Below are 15,650 nucleotides of genomic sequence, written 5' to 3' on the forward strand. Positions count from 1 at the left end.
GTCAGCATTTTCCCTTGGGACCTCTTTTACACTGAGCTAGTGCCGTAGCTTGCAGCTACACACCCAGCTCAGTAGAACTGTTCCTCCATGCAGATTGTTTCATGTTTTGTGGTTCTTGGCAAAGCTCTACAATAAGACTGTCGATTTTATAGGCCAGCAGGCTGCCTTTGTGTTTTACCCTTACAGTTTCCTTCATGACTGACCAATTGTCAGATAATGTGACACATTCCAAGTGGCAATGACTGAAAGTTGGAAGGTTCATCCAGGCCTCTGGTCGTAGACCATTCTGAAAAACATGTGTTCTTGTAGCAGAATAGACCGAAGTTAGTCTGGGCCTGTGTTATTGAGAAGTCTGACTGTGGAGCAAAAATGAGAGATACATAGATATGATAGATAGATAGATAAATAGATAGATAGATAGATAGATAGATAGATAGACAGAAAGATAAATAGATAGATAGAACTGTGTTCTTTGTTCACTTCTCATCATTTCTGTGCTTTTTATTTTTAAACATTTGCCCATTATATTTTTTTTCAGTGTAGTAATGAAGTTATTAATTCCTGACAGATTCAGGAAGTCTCTGTCTCTTGTCCAGATGGGAGCTTTCTTGTCCAAATGGGAACTCCGGGGCAGGATGGGAGCTCTTGTCCAGAGGGGAAGTCCGGGGCAGATTGGGCGCTCTTGTCCAGAAGGGAAGTCCAGGGCAGGATGGGTGCTCTTGTCCAGAAGGAAAGTCCAGGGTAGGATGGGAGCTCTACTCTGTCTCTCTCTCTCTCTCTCTCTCTCTCTCTCTCTCTCTCTCTCTCTCTCTCTCTCGGAGTTCCAGAAGGGAAGTCCGGTGCTGTGGGATGGTCTGTATGTCAAATGTGTTGGTGATTGTTCAATAAATAAATAACTGATTGGCCCGTGGCCAGGCAGGAAGTATAGGCGGGAGAAGGAGGAGAATAGAGCTGGGAAGTGAAAGGCTGAGTCAGAGAGACACTGCCAGCCGCCATGATGAGAAACAGCATGTAAAGATGCTGGTAAGCCATGAGCCATGTGGCAAGGTATAGATTAATGGAAATGGATTAATTTAAGCTGTAAGAACAGTTAGCAAGAAGCCTGCCACGGCCATACAGTTTGTAACCAATATAAGTCTCTGTGTTTACTTGGTCGGGTTTGAGTGGCTGTGGGACTGGCGGGTGTCAGAGATTTGTCCTGACTGTGGGCGAGTCAGGAAAACTTAAGCTACAAATGGCGCCCAACGTGGGGCAAGAGTTTCCATCTAAAAACTGAGAAAAAAGATTCTAAAATGGAGCTAAAAACAGTTCCTAATTGTCTCTCTCAAATGAGTGGCAGCTGCCGGTTTGAGCTACTGGTGGGATCTTATTGTGCAAGCTCGACCTGCAGTATGGCGGGAATGAGGCCTCTACAAGTGGCACATTAAACTGCATGGTGTATTTAGCCTTTTCAAGTACAAAACAAAAAAAGAGGTTTCTGGGCTACACGCTGCTTGGCTAAAAGCATAGACCCCGGATAGCTCCCAAGGCTGGCGGTAAAGTACCAGGCCATGTTGGGAAGCTGAGGTGGGCGGAGACAGCAGCCACAGCTGCTGCAGTTTAAAGCAATAAATTCACAATAAGACAGATTCAGATGTAATAGTTTACAATGTGTGTAAAAGATACGTAGGCTTAAAACAGACAAAAAAGATGATATATAGAGTTATAGAAACAAATACACAGTTTTAAAAAATAAAGTCTTTAAAGAGACAGTAAAGGTAGTATAAAAAATAAGCCATGTAAAAATGGATATTACACAGAGAATCTGCATTGTGTTGTCTTTGGGACTTTTAACTGCAGAAAAACATTTGATTGTAAAAGCTGTTGAGTTATGCCAAAATGCATATTTTAAATATACCTTGACTTCAAAATTTGGATATAAGGATATGTTACTTTGGAAAGGAGACTCTGCTTTTGTTTCCACAGAAAGCCAGAGGCTATGGATTTGTTCCAGATTAAGATACATCAGGTTTGACCAGTCAAGACCACCTGAAAGGTCTCCGATGAAACCATGGCCCAGATGATCCAACATCCAGAACCGTTTCAAGGCAACTGGCTCAGACGATACACCCTCATGGACTACTTCATAATCCTAAAATGTTCTTTGTGTCCCCATAAGATACAGCGCCCCCCTCCAGCAGGAAGTAGTAAGAGAAGCTACGCCCAAATTCCCAAATATACCAAGCTGACTTTAGAGATATGTAAAGGTTAAAACCTTCCTTTTTAAGAAAAGAAAAGGGGAAGTGCTGTGGGATGGTCTGTATGTCAAATGTGTTGGTGATTGGTCAATAAATAAATAACTGATTGGCCCGTGGCCAGGCAGGAAGTATAGGCGGGAGAAGGAGGAGAATAGAGCTGGGAAGTGAAAGGCTGAGTCAGAGAGACACTGCCAGCCGCCATAATGAGAAACAGCATGTAAAGATGCCGGTAAGCCATGAGCCATGTGGCAAGGTATAGATTAATGGAAATGGATTAATTTAAGCTGTAAGAACAGTTAGCAAGAAGCCTGCCACGGCCATACAGTTTGTAACCAATATAAGTCTCTGTGTTTACTTGGTCGGGTTTGAGTGGCTGTGGGACTGGCGGGTGTCAGAGATTTGTCCTGACTGTGGGCCAGTCAGGAAAACTCTAGCTACAGTCCGGGGCAGGATGGGAGCTGGGGGCTGGCCACTAAGTCTCAGGAAGTGGCTGGGGTCTTGGGCGGATGGGCATGGGGGCAGGGCGTGGAGATTGCAGGGTCTGCCAGGGGTCTTGGATGGGGGGAATCCTTTCCGGTGGGGCTAGATGGGAACCTGCCCAGTGGCCAGAACCTGGGGCCAAGTTGGGCAGGTGTTCCCCGAGTGGCTGGTGCCCAGAGATGGGGTCCGGGCAGAGCCAGGACACTCAACAGGTGACACTTCTACCCAACTGACAAAGCATGCTGAAACATCCAGACAGAATTTATAACATTCACTTATGAAATGGCCTGAACACTGAACACAGAAGCAAGAGCAAGTCAGGGTTCAGGTAGGCACAGGCTGTCATTGCCCATGGAGTGGGAGATGACATGAAATCTAGGAGTCCAAGTCCCGCAGAGCTGACTCTGGTACCCTAAGAAAGGAGCCTGGCACAAGAAGACATCACAAAAGACCTCGATGGGGCCTAATATGCTGACTGTAAAGGTGAAGAGGAATCCATGGGAAAGGACAGCTACACCAGTCTTAGAAGACATTGAACCATCTTTGCTATCAAGTCTACTCCCAGCCCACCTTTGAAAGACTGTACCTGTACATCTTGCTCCTTGGCTTCTTTATGAGAAAAGACATGGTAAATCACAGCTTGGGGATGAAAGACAAAATAGAATATTACTTCCTGTTAGGAATGAGTGTAATATCCAAGGCTATACTAAGTATGACCAAAACTACACTTATTTAGAGACAGAATACTTGGTTAGTATGAAAAGGCAAAGCTTTCTTGGATGATACTTCTGTTTTACTCTGCAGTCCTGGGGGATTAAACTCAGTGGGGTTTAATGCATGCCAGGCAAATGCTTCACCATGGATCCATGTCTCTGGTCCTACTGAATGCTGCTTATTTACATATTTATTTAAAGACACAGTCTCACTTTGCATCCTTGGCTGTCTTAGAATTTGCTATGTAGCTCACAATGGCCTTAAACTTCCAATACTTCTGTCTCAGGCTCCTAAGTGCTAGTTCCTGGGATTACAGACATGTACCACCACAACTATCTTAGATACTTCTTAACTCCTCCCTCTGGCCAGATTTGTCCTAGAAATATTTAGGATGAGGTTTAAAAGAGCACCTCTCAAAGCTTAATGTGTTTAAGAACCTCTGGGATCTTATTAAAACATGGGGATTTAGTTCCTACTCCAGACTCTGCATGTCCAGAAAAACTCCTCATTGGATCACATTTAGAGTAGTTCTGATTTAAAATACAAGGTATAATTATGCTGGGGCAGTTGCTCACTAAGGAATGAAGACACTAAAACTGAGGTGATGTTAACAGGGGGTGGTTGGTTGAAACACTGTATTTTGATGACTACAAGAAATTTAAAACATATTTTTCGCTGTTTAGAATCTATAAAATTGGAATGTATCCTGACAGACAAAATACAACAGTCTTTCTGCAAATTCTAAATATGACCAGCATGATGTCAAAGTCTCTCTAAATCTCCAATGCTTCTGTTTCTTATTTGTTTGGAGGAAACCATCACGGTGGCATTGGGGGACAGAGTACAGTTGTAAATGTGGTAAGAAAGGGCAAATGACCAGAAAATATAGCTCACAATACACTCTATACATTTAGTCCCTGAGCTGAGTGTGGTAGCGCACACAGTTGATCCCATCACTTCAGAGGGAGAGGCCAGCCTCGTTTACAGTCTGTTTCCAGCTCAGTCAGAACTATATAGCAGACTTTATCCCAACAGCAACAATAATAACAAACAAAGAAACAAAAACCCACCTCTGTTCTCCTGTGCTTCCCTGAGTACATGTTTGACCAAGCAAACAAACCAAGGTAGTTACCAGTTTTACATACAGAATCTAATTCTCCGTTGAACTGCAGATTGACACTCCAGTTTGTTTACTGAGATTAATGTGCAGGGCCTGGGACCCTAGGAATAACTCTGTTTTACCTACCCCAGATGCCTAGCAACAGAGTTGGAAATCTTTCTGCAGCAGTACACATGTAATAGCTCTGGTACACTCACTGCTTGTCAAGTAGTTGATTTAAAACAACACATATATACACTGGTAGGTGCGTGTATACATTTACTTTAATCTCATTAATCTTTCTAAGCAATTTTAAACATAGTTATTCCTAGTTATGTACAAAATAATATTGAAGTTGAGATATGCCAAGGCACTTGATCTCTGATAAAAGGACATGGCAGGAGTGTAAATCAACAGATCAGAGGCTTAATCTTTACAGTATCCTCTCTCCCCTCTTATACTGCTCCAGTGCTTGCTTCCTTTCCTGGAACATCTCTTTTCTGCTCAAATACCAATGCCTTAGGTTTGTGATACTGCGCCCAAGAAGGTTTTTACATGACAAAGGGTGAAAAGCCAGGTGGTAGAGGGGAGCAGGTCCTGTCAGCAGTTACCTGGGCAGGTAGTGGCTAAGTCCTGCCAAGGTCTTGGATCCAACTCTTCTAGTTCCCCTGAGCAGCCCTAGCTCCCCTGGGGAGAACACACACTCGATCTTGACATCTATCCCTAGCTTAGAGACTGTGTCCGACCAGTTCACACTCTGCGCCTCGATTTCTTTTGTGTACTATGAGTCAATAGTACACAGTTTCCCTGGAAACTGTCTTGGGACTCTGTTGCGACAGGTATCCCTGATTCAGCTTCCTGTTCCAGACCCTCTATACTGTCATCCCGGCCCAATTTCGTGTCTCTCATCCCGCTTACCCTTCATTGTCCGACGCTTCCGGAGCGCTTTGATGACGTTTCCTTCAGGTCTCACTCACTCTTTCCCTTTCTTCACTTTGTTCAGCAGCTTTCAGCCACCAGGACTCTTTCTTGTTTACCTTTCCGCTGGAAAAATCCGTTGTGCCCAAGAAACAAAGTGCGCACAGCACACAAACAGACTTGCTCCAGGCGGCATCAATGGATGCGACCAGATCTTGGACATGGCGCTTTGTGTGACGCTATGGAAGCGCGACGGGCTCTGGCGGTGCATGTGCCTTGGGTTTAGCTCTGCTGCCGAGGGAGGGGCTAGCTAAGCGCCCGTTCTGTGGCGGGTGGAGTCTGTTATTTGTGGCCTCTTCAGTTTATGGCTGTCCTGGCCGAACAGTCGGGTTGCAGGTCAGGATTAATGAAGTATAGCTTGGCAAGCTGTCATGGAGAGGATGCGAGGGAGATTGGGATTACGGAGGGCAGAAATGGGCCTGAAGTAGTGGACGTAATGGCTGTATTGAGGTCTTAGGATTTTTCTTTTCCTTTTTCTTTTTAGTTTTTCGAGACAAGGTTTCTCTTTGTAAGAGCCCTGGCTATCCTGGAACTCACTCTTGTAGACCAGGTGGCCTCAAACTCAGAGACTTGCCTGCCTTTGCCCCCTATGTGCTGGGATTAAAGGCATGAGCCACAATCATCTGGATTTTCTTTTTGCCCCCCAGGGGACTCATGTGTCCCTGGCTGGCCTAGAATTCACTCACAGGATTACTAGTTATCTTTTGTAATGGTGGCTGGGGATTTTCTTCTATTTAAGCTACTATGTAATTTTATGACCTCGTTTAAGGGTCTCTTTCCTATGAGTAAAATAGAGTAGCTTTCGCTGGCTTTAGTCTCAGAATGCTTGCTTTTAAAAATTTATTTATTTTTCCTTCTGAAGACAAAGTCTCCCTGTGTAGTCCAGACGCTTTCTATGTAGCCGAGGCTGAGCTCCTAAGTATAATCAATATTCCTGCCTTAGCCTCTGGAGCATTGGGATTTACAGGCCTCCCTTACTGCATCCAACCCAGAAAGCATTCTTGAGACTTGGCGCATTAGTTTCTGTCAATATGATAAAAGACAAAAAGTGAATCTTGTGGTTGCAGATGTGGGACACAAAGGCCCAGCCCAGTCTTCTCAGCCTGCCCGGGTTCTGTCCAGACACCGCTCTTAATTTCTGATGAGTGCTGGATCTAACTTGGATGGTGGGTGAGAGAAACAGTCCCTGTGGTCTCTTCAGTCGGTGATTTTTAATATTGAGTACTATGCGACCTCCTTTTAAAGAGGGAAAAGAATTCTTAGAGAAACTTGGCAAAGAGCACCACATTCTTGTTTAAGAAACACAGGCTTTATATGTCTTTGGGTGATAATTGTGTGCCATTTTGATCTTTAGCAGTACAGGCCATGGTAACGCCCATATGCTTTAGACTTTGAGGCCAGCCTGACAACAACAGGATGGACTCCAAATGTGTTGCATTTGCAAAGACCTGACACTAGTTTAGCATGTATGAGACTGTGTGTGAAAAGTGCCCTTGGGGACTCATAAATGTGAACTCAATAATGAATACTTGATTTCTTTTTTGAGATAGGCCTCCCTTTGCAGGCCTGGCTGTTCTGGAACTGGCTATGTAGATCAAATTGGCCACAGACTAACAGAGATCCACCTGCCTCTGTCTTAAGAGTGCTAGAATTAGCCGGGCGGTGGTGGCGCACGCCTTTAATCCCAGCACTTGGGAGGCAGAGCCAGGCGGATCTCTGTTAGTTCGAGGCCAGCCTGGTCTCCAAAGCGAGTTCCAGGAAAGGCGCAAAGCTACACAGAGAAACCCTGTCTCGAAAAACCAAAAAAAAAAAAAAAAAAAAAAAGAGTGCTGGAATTAAAACATGGTAAAAGATTACTTGACAAAAATGGTATACATTTAAAATAACATTTTGAAATTTATATATTATGAAATGGCTAAATCAGTCTAAATAACCTCATGTACTTGTTTTTTTGGTGAGACATTTAAAATTTTAGTGATTTTTTTCAAGTATATGCTGCTACTATAGTAGCTATGACATACATTAGATTATTATGTATTAGCTTTTGGTCTTCTTTTCTTTAAAAAGATATTTAATTAATGAATTTACTTATTTATTTTTGGTGGTTAGGATCAACCCAGGACCTAACTTATGCTGTGTATCACTGAGCTATTCCTCCCTTACAGTTATGAACTTAGATAAGCACAAGACAATAGTGGACTAGGGGTGTAGCTCAGTGGTAGAACACTTGCTTTGTACATTGAGACTCTGAGTTAATTACCACAGTAGCAGATGGTGGGGGTGAGGTTAGACAACTGAAAATATAGGAGTCATTTTGTGGGTTGTAGACTCAAAAGTAGCATGGATTCTGTGGTTATAGTGACAGAGGCACAGGAGTCTCTCCTTTTGAAAAGAATTATTTTTATTTTATGAGTGGTTTTTCTTTTTGGTTTTTCAAGACAAGGTTTCTCTGTGCAACAGCCCTAGCTGTCCTGGAACTCCCTCTGTAGACCAGGCTGGTCTCAAACACACAGAGATCATCGTGCCTACCTCCCAAGTACTGGCTTTAAAGGCATGTGTTACCATGCCCGGCTTTATGTTATAGTGTTTTGACTGCATGTACGTACGCACGTATCTGGTATGTGCATTGTGTGTGGCTCATGCCTGCAGAGGCCAGAAGAGGGTGCCAGATTCTCTGGAACTGGACTTACAGAGATGGTTGTAAGCCTTCATGTGTTCAGTGTGTATTGAACCCCAATCCTCGGCAAGAATAGTAGGTGCTCTTAGCTGCTGAGCCCTCTTTCTTCCCCAGTTATTAGGAATCTCTTAATGAATCATTTTTAAATAGCAAGCATAGCTTTGAATATCTGCCAGTGTTCCCTGTGATTCTCAGATTACAGTAGGGTGGTGGGTTCCCCAGAGCAACAGTGACCATAGTTGCCTGCTTACTAAAATAATTGCTTTTTAAGAAGGGAGTGCCCCCACTTTATGCTCTTCAGAAAACAGTGTATGAAGAGAGATACCTATTAGAATAATTTTTGTGATTATTATTTATGATAGCAAAGTACTCAGAATAATATTTGACAGCTATGGACTGAGCAAATGAAGTATGTGCTGATTTATTTGGTAAATTAAATTTATCACATGGGTGATAGAGTGCACACCTATAACTCCAGCCCTCAGAAAGCTGGGCCAGGAGGATAGAGTTTAAGGTCCTCTTAGGATACACAGTGAGACCCTGTCTGAGAAAGCAAACAAATTAAAGGTTTCAAAATTTCTGATTCCTAGGCATCTCTTAGAGTTACCTAGCAAATGATTACCCAGCACCTATGTTTTGAAAAAAGATTTTAAAAGTGTTTATGTGTTTGTGTGTGTGTGTATAATGTGTGTGGGTGCATGTGCATGTGTCAATAGCCACAGAGGCTAGAAGAAAACTCCATTGGATCTCGAGTTACATGTGGATTGGAGCCACCCAATGTGGGTTCTGGGACATCTGGAAAAGCAGCAATTGTTCTTAACCCCTGAGCCATCTCCCTGGTCCCTAGAATCTGTATTTTTAAAGAATGTTCTCAGGTGAGATGTTCTTATATTCAGGTATGTAATAGGTCCTGTTACAGGTTAGGTAACCACAATTTTTAGGATGGTTATAGAAATATTAGTAAATAAAACCAAATCTGTACAGAAAAATTATACAAATACATTGAAAGGTTTTATAAATGGACGAGGAAACACCTTTGCTTATTTAAAAAATTCATTTTATGAAAGTGACATCTTAATTTTTTCTCTTTGTAGCAATGAATGGTAAACTTTGCATCATAGATATTCATGCATTTTCCCACGAGTGAATCTATGAAAATTCTGTGAGAATTTGAGGTTCAATGGCATGATGGTGACTCCACCCACTTCCAACAACTTACTATGGAAAACTTGAAGTAGGATTGGTGAGATGGCCAGCAGGTAAAGGTGTTTGCCATCTAAATCTGACCACCTGAATTCCATCACCAAATTCCACCAGGACAGAAAAGGACTGACTCCAGAGAGTTGACCTGTTACCTCCCCACACATGCTGTGCCACGTGTGTACCACACTCACATACACTTACTCCAGTCAGTACCAGTATGCTTCTATAGCTAATATCTTGCTACATTTGTGCAGATTATGTTGGCTTGCTGTCTTAAGACCTTTAGGCTGTCATATCAAAGACAGAAGCACACTTTCATACAGAGATTCAAGAATAACTTCAGTTATTAAACACACGAGTATTTGAAAATCAGGCCATAACTTGGATTACTTTCTTTTTTTCTTTTTATTCCATTTTTTTAAAAAATCTCTGTGCTTTGGTGTTTTTCCTGCTTGTATATCTATATGAGTGTGTCAGGTACCTAGAACTGGAGTTACAGACAATCGTGAGCTGCCATGTGGGTACAGGGAATTGAACCTCTGGAAGAACAGCCAGTGCTCTTAACCACTGTGCCATCTCTCCAGCCCTCCCTTATTCTATTACAGTTATTATGAGTGTCTGTGTGTGTTGGCATGTGTGTGCCACAGCACGTGTGATGGTCTAAGGAGAGCTGAAGGTGTCAGTTCTCACCCTGCACTCTGTGTGTCCCTAAAATTGAAGTCCTGTCATCAGGCTTGGCAGCCAGCACATTTACCCACTGTCTTAGTTAGGGTTTCTATTGCTGTCATGAAACACTATGACCAAAAGCAACTCGGGGAAGAAAGGGTCTATTTCTCTTATATATCCCCAGTCACAGTCCACTGAGGGAAGTCAAGGCAGGAACCCAAACTGGAAAGGAATCTGGAGGCAGGAGGTGATGCACAGGCCATGGAGGAGTGATGTTTACTGACTTACCAATCATTGCTTGTTCAACCTGTTTTCTTACAGAACCTGGGACCACCAGCCCAGGCGGCACCAGCCACAATGGGCTGGGCCCTCTCTCATCAATCCCTAATTAAGAAAGTTCCTTGCAGGTTTGCCTATAGCCTGAGTTTCTGGAGGCATTTTCTCAGTCGAAACCTCCATTTCGCCTGCTCTCAGGTGACTTTAACTTGTGTCAAGTTGACACAAAACTAGACAGCACACCCACAGAACCATCTTGCCAGCCCCTTAGTTTACTTCTTGCTGCCGTTGACATTATACATACAGAAACACGGGAGGAAAGGTTAGCTTTGGCTCAGGGTCAGTGATCTGCAGTCTATCACAGCAGGGTGGGCATGGTGCAGTGTCTCAGTCCATGGCAGCAGAAGTGTGTGGCAGTGCTATTCATGTCATGGCTGACCAGGACAAGCAGTATGACCAGAACTATGTCTGGGCTGTAACCTTAAAGGCCACTCCTAATGATCTACTTCTGCCAGGAAGCTGGGCTTCCGGAAGGTTCCATCGCCTTCCCAGATAGTGTCGCCAGCTGGGAACAAGTGGCCAAAACATGAGCCTCTGGGAGACATTGCAGATTCAAACCATGTGTTCCATTAGTGAATGAGATCCATTTATCTAATGACTTCTGGTGACAGTGGGAATTACTTTCTGTAGCCCACTTCACTTTTGGATTAAGGAGAAACATTTCTACTGGAGTTTTAGTCACTGCTTAAAAAATTAGTGATTAGAAAGAAATTACCTCCAAGCATGCAATTAGAACCAGAGGCCTTATTAATCATGAGAGCTGGAAACTGTTTCATTACTCTTTTATTTCACTTGTTGTATGAAATATGTATACATACATGCATACATGTGCCTCAGCCTGCCCAAGTGACAGGAGTATAGGAGACCACCATCAGGTCCAGTTCTGGTTCTTTTCAGTGGTTATTTGTATGTGAGAGAGACAGGCCTTTTTGGGCTTTTCACACAAGAAAGTCCTGTGTGAAATACTATGAGAACATCAGAGGGTGAGTATTTCTCATCTTATCCAAAATGTTTGGGACCACCAGTGTCTCATACTTTGGAGTTTTCTGGACTGTGGGAATGTTGGCATGGATTTGCTGATTGAACAATCCTAATCTGAAACTTAAAGCTGTAAATTGATCTGAAATCTGAAGGTTTTTCAGGACACTTTGGGTTCTGGGTCATTGCATTTCTTGAATGTGGGTTCTCCTGTGATTGCTTCATAGGCTGGCTTGGACTACTCTGCAAGACAGCACTGCTTAACATTAGATACCCAGCTTTATCCATGCTCTCAAAAATACAAGGCACAGATTATGAACTCCCTGACCCTGTTTTGCACTTGATCCAAACTCTGGTGTCAGTACAGAGGACTGGCAAGCAGAACTACAGGTGTTGGATGGAGGAGAACATGGACCCAATGGCACCAGCATTCTTCAGGTTGGTTGGATATTTAGTGTGTGTGTGTGTGTGTGTGTGTGTGTGTGTGTGTGTGTGTGTGTGTGTTCACCATGCCATTTATGTGTAGCTCAGAAGACAACTTAAAATAGTTGCTTCTTTCCTTCTATCATGTAAGTTTAGGATACTGAGCTCAGGTTGTCAGGCTTGGCAGCCAGCTTCCTTACTGCCTCATTTTGCTGGCTCTGTTCTTCTACTTTAATAATATCATCAGAGGCCACTGGAGAATAAAGAGACTGCCATTAGACTTTATTTCCCTCACTTTGTTTTGTGATGCGCCAAAATGTTGTGGATGGAACCCAGGTTTCCCACTTACTAGGCAACAGATGTACTTGTTGAGCTCTACCCCATCTCAGCATTGGGCATTTCTGCTGGGCAAATCATTTCCTGCATTGAATAAATTGACACATTGGCAATAGAAATCACAGGCCTGATCACATGCATTCCCCTAGTCAACAGATGGCACCATATTTTAAAATTTGGTTTAAATTTAGTATCAACAGTAGAGACTATGACACATACCATGTATAGCCCAATATCAGTTTTTCAAATGCAATTCCCTAATCTCTCAACCTGTGAAAGTCACTTTTTAGGCTTTCTTGACTCCATATTGTGTACTATAGGGCTTCATCTATTTTCTTGTCTGAGGTAGTGTCTCTCCATGTAGCTCTGGCTGTCCTGGAACTCACTATGTGTAGATCAGGCTGGTCTTGAACTCAAGAGATCCACCTGCCTCTACCTCCTGAGTGCTGGGATTTGTAGATGTAACCAACCGTCTTATTAAATAAGAAACACAGAGCCAATGTAAAGATAAAAGCCCAAGAGGTTAGAGCTAAGAGCCTTACCCTTCCTGCTTCAGCGATCCTCTTCAGCCAAGAGAGAGACTTACTTCCTGAGTGTTTGTCTTCATATAGACTTTCTGTTCTGCCTTCTCATTGGTTGTAAACCCAACCACATGACTGCCTCTTCACTGCTGTTGGTACAGACCTCCAGATCTTCTATGATTAGTATTGAGATTAAAGGTGTGTGTCTCCAATGCTGGCTGTATCCTTGACCACATAAAAATCTACCTAGCTCTGCCTACCAAGTGCTGGGATTAAAGGCGTGTGCCAGGAACGCCCAGCTCTGCTATGGCTTGCTATTAGCTCTGACCCTCAGGCAACTTTATTTATTAACATACAAATAAAATCACATTTTAGTACAAATAAAATATTACCATAGGGATTAAAGGTGTGAACCACTATATCAGGTTTTCAGTAGATTAAGTTGCTGTTAGCTGATTCCATCGATTACAACTCCGTTTGGTTTATATGAGGGGCTCACATGAAGTTGAGGCTTTGGATTTGGGAGTTATTCCTGAGACCCTGGAGGAGTTTCAAGGACCCTCACTGTAGGCTTCAAGGGCACGCACTCTGTTCTTAATTGTACTCTCCTTTCTGACATGTTCAGTCTCAGAGAAGTAGATGCTGTCTGCAGGCCTCATTTTCCCCTGTGCATGCCTCCACAGTGATTCCTAATATTGGGAAGTGAGAGAGAGAAAGGAGTGCAAGCAAATATTGAAGTTTGGCTGTGTTGCTTATGTCCTAACACCTAGCTGGAAGGAAGAGACCTACCTCCCCTTCAGGCCACAGCAGACCTGGAGTGAGGTTAGCCTAGTTCTGTGAAGAAGAGAGCCCCTCAGTACAGCTGCTTGCCACAGTTTAAAAGGCACATGCTTTGTGAAAGGCGGAAATACCTTTAGATTCTAATGTCTCTTCTGTTCTTTAATGTGCAACATGTAGCTTAAACTATAAAAAGCAGTATAGAAGAATATGCAAAAGCAATGTACAAGAAAAATATGCAGATGCAGCAAACTGCAGGTTAGACCAAGAGTGGATATTGCTATCAGAAGCAGGAAACTGCAGGCTAGACCAGGAGAGGACAGAGCTGTGGACGTCCTAGCTGCCTGAACTGGAAGAAAAGACCCATAAGATACTATGACAGACACATCAAACAGTTTAGAGGAAAGGACTCAGTAAGTGACCAAATGATCGCAATAAGAGCCATAAAGACCATGCTCATGGTTCTCACTGGCATCTTCATGTATAAAGTAAGCACACGGATAATTACTGAACATCAATCTACCTCAAGGTCCCAGACACACTTCCTACTTAGTTGTCTAGTAAAAAATTACATATGAGATGACCTTAGCAGCTGATGTGTACTAGGCAAGTGTTCTGTCACTGAGCCCAATCCCTACCCTTCTTTTTGCATTTTATTTTGAGCCCAGGGTAGGGTGCCCAGGCTAGCCTTGAAATTGAGATCTCCCTGCCTCAGCCTCTCAAGTAGGTGGGATAACAAGTTTGCACCACTAGGCCTAGCAACACTCATCTTCTGCCAGCTCTGAGATCTTTCCTTGAAGGCGGGGTTGGAGAAGAACTGATCATCAAAGCTGCAGGGGGTCTTCAGAATGATACTTTAGATTCCCACTAGATGTCAGTGTAGGATCAGTAATGAAACAGGGCTGGCCCCTTCTTCCTGAGTAAGGGAGTGATTCCATCCATGCCTGTTAAAAGTCAGGATTACCCACTACTTCTGGGGATCACAGCTGGTTCTTGTAAGAAGGAGCTGGGGACATTCAGGATTAGAGTTATTTCTCTGTAAACACTGTAGCTGGATTTTGATTTAATATCTCAACAGAGCCAGGGGGCTTCCATGATACAGAGGTTAAAGGGAGAGAGAAAGAAGAGGTGTGGTTGCAGATGGCATTCCTGAATTGGTGGCTGCTGAAGAGGGTGGAAAGGCAGGAGGCCGGCCATCCCAGAGGACAAGATGCACAGGTAGATTTTAGTGAGTCCATACAGGGCTGCTCTGATGAATGCAAGGGGTTTGACTTGTCACTCGGACTTTATGTCTATTATTTATTTATTTTTGAAGGTGCTCTTTCTGCTTTTTCCATAAAAGGATTTTCTGCCCAGTGACCTTGTTATGGCTTTGGAAGGATGGTCGTATCTGCAGAGTGTGTGTGCATTGAACAGCATTTATGTGTCAACCCTTTTGCATTGTATATGATCACGAGCTCACAAATTTAAGGTGCCAGTGTCATTTTCCTGTATCAGGTAGAAATCAGACAGGGAGCTGAAGTCACTTAGGGAAATTGTTACTAATTATGATTATTGATCTGTTTTGGCACTTAGCGTGTGTATGATGACATTTATTGGTGCTATCTCATTGGGATTTCAATTTTCCCTCTTCATCAACACGGGAGAAAAGTTCTTGTGAGAGAGGCTTAAAGCAGGTGGGATGGCAGGGTCCCACAGTGCTGAGGTGTGTATGTGGGGTGCAGACAGCATTTGTCAAGGAGTGCAGCAATGACTGAGCAGCTGGTCCATGCTTCCTAAGTGGTGTGATTCCAGGAAACACTGTAACATGCCATATTCCCTGTCACTGTCAGTGGATGTGGAGTAACAAGCAAGCTCTTGTCCCAGGGAACTGCAGGGCACCAGATCCCAACAGTAGAGAGGAGAGTCCTTCCATCAGCAGAGGTACCAGCTTTCTTAAGGGTCATATTCTGGAATGCAAATGCCCCTGGAAAGGGTACTAAGTCAACCCTGCCATCTCTAAAGGTACATCTGTAGCCTGTGTCTCTGAAAGAGTCATGATTTGAAGGGGAGCAAGGGAGCAGGTAGAGGTCAAAATTGGAGGTAGACTGGTTTGAGCATCAGACTACATACACTGGTTCCATTTTCCTTCCTAACGACAATAAGATTCCATCTGACTAGGACAGAGCCTCTGGGATCTTACTTATCTCTGGTGGATGTAACTAGGGACAAGTAGCTTGTTTCCT

The sequence above is a fragment of the Peromyscus californicus genome, unplaced genomic scaffold (genome assembly GCF_007827085.1).
Source record: "Peromyscus californicus insignis strain IS unplaced genomic scaffold, ASM782708v3 Scaffold_4__1_contigs__length_199733344, whole genome shotgun sequence".
Classification (NCBI taxonomy): Eukaryota; Metazoa; Chordata; class Mammalia; order Rodentia; family Cricetidae; genus Peromyscus; species Peromyscus californicus.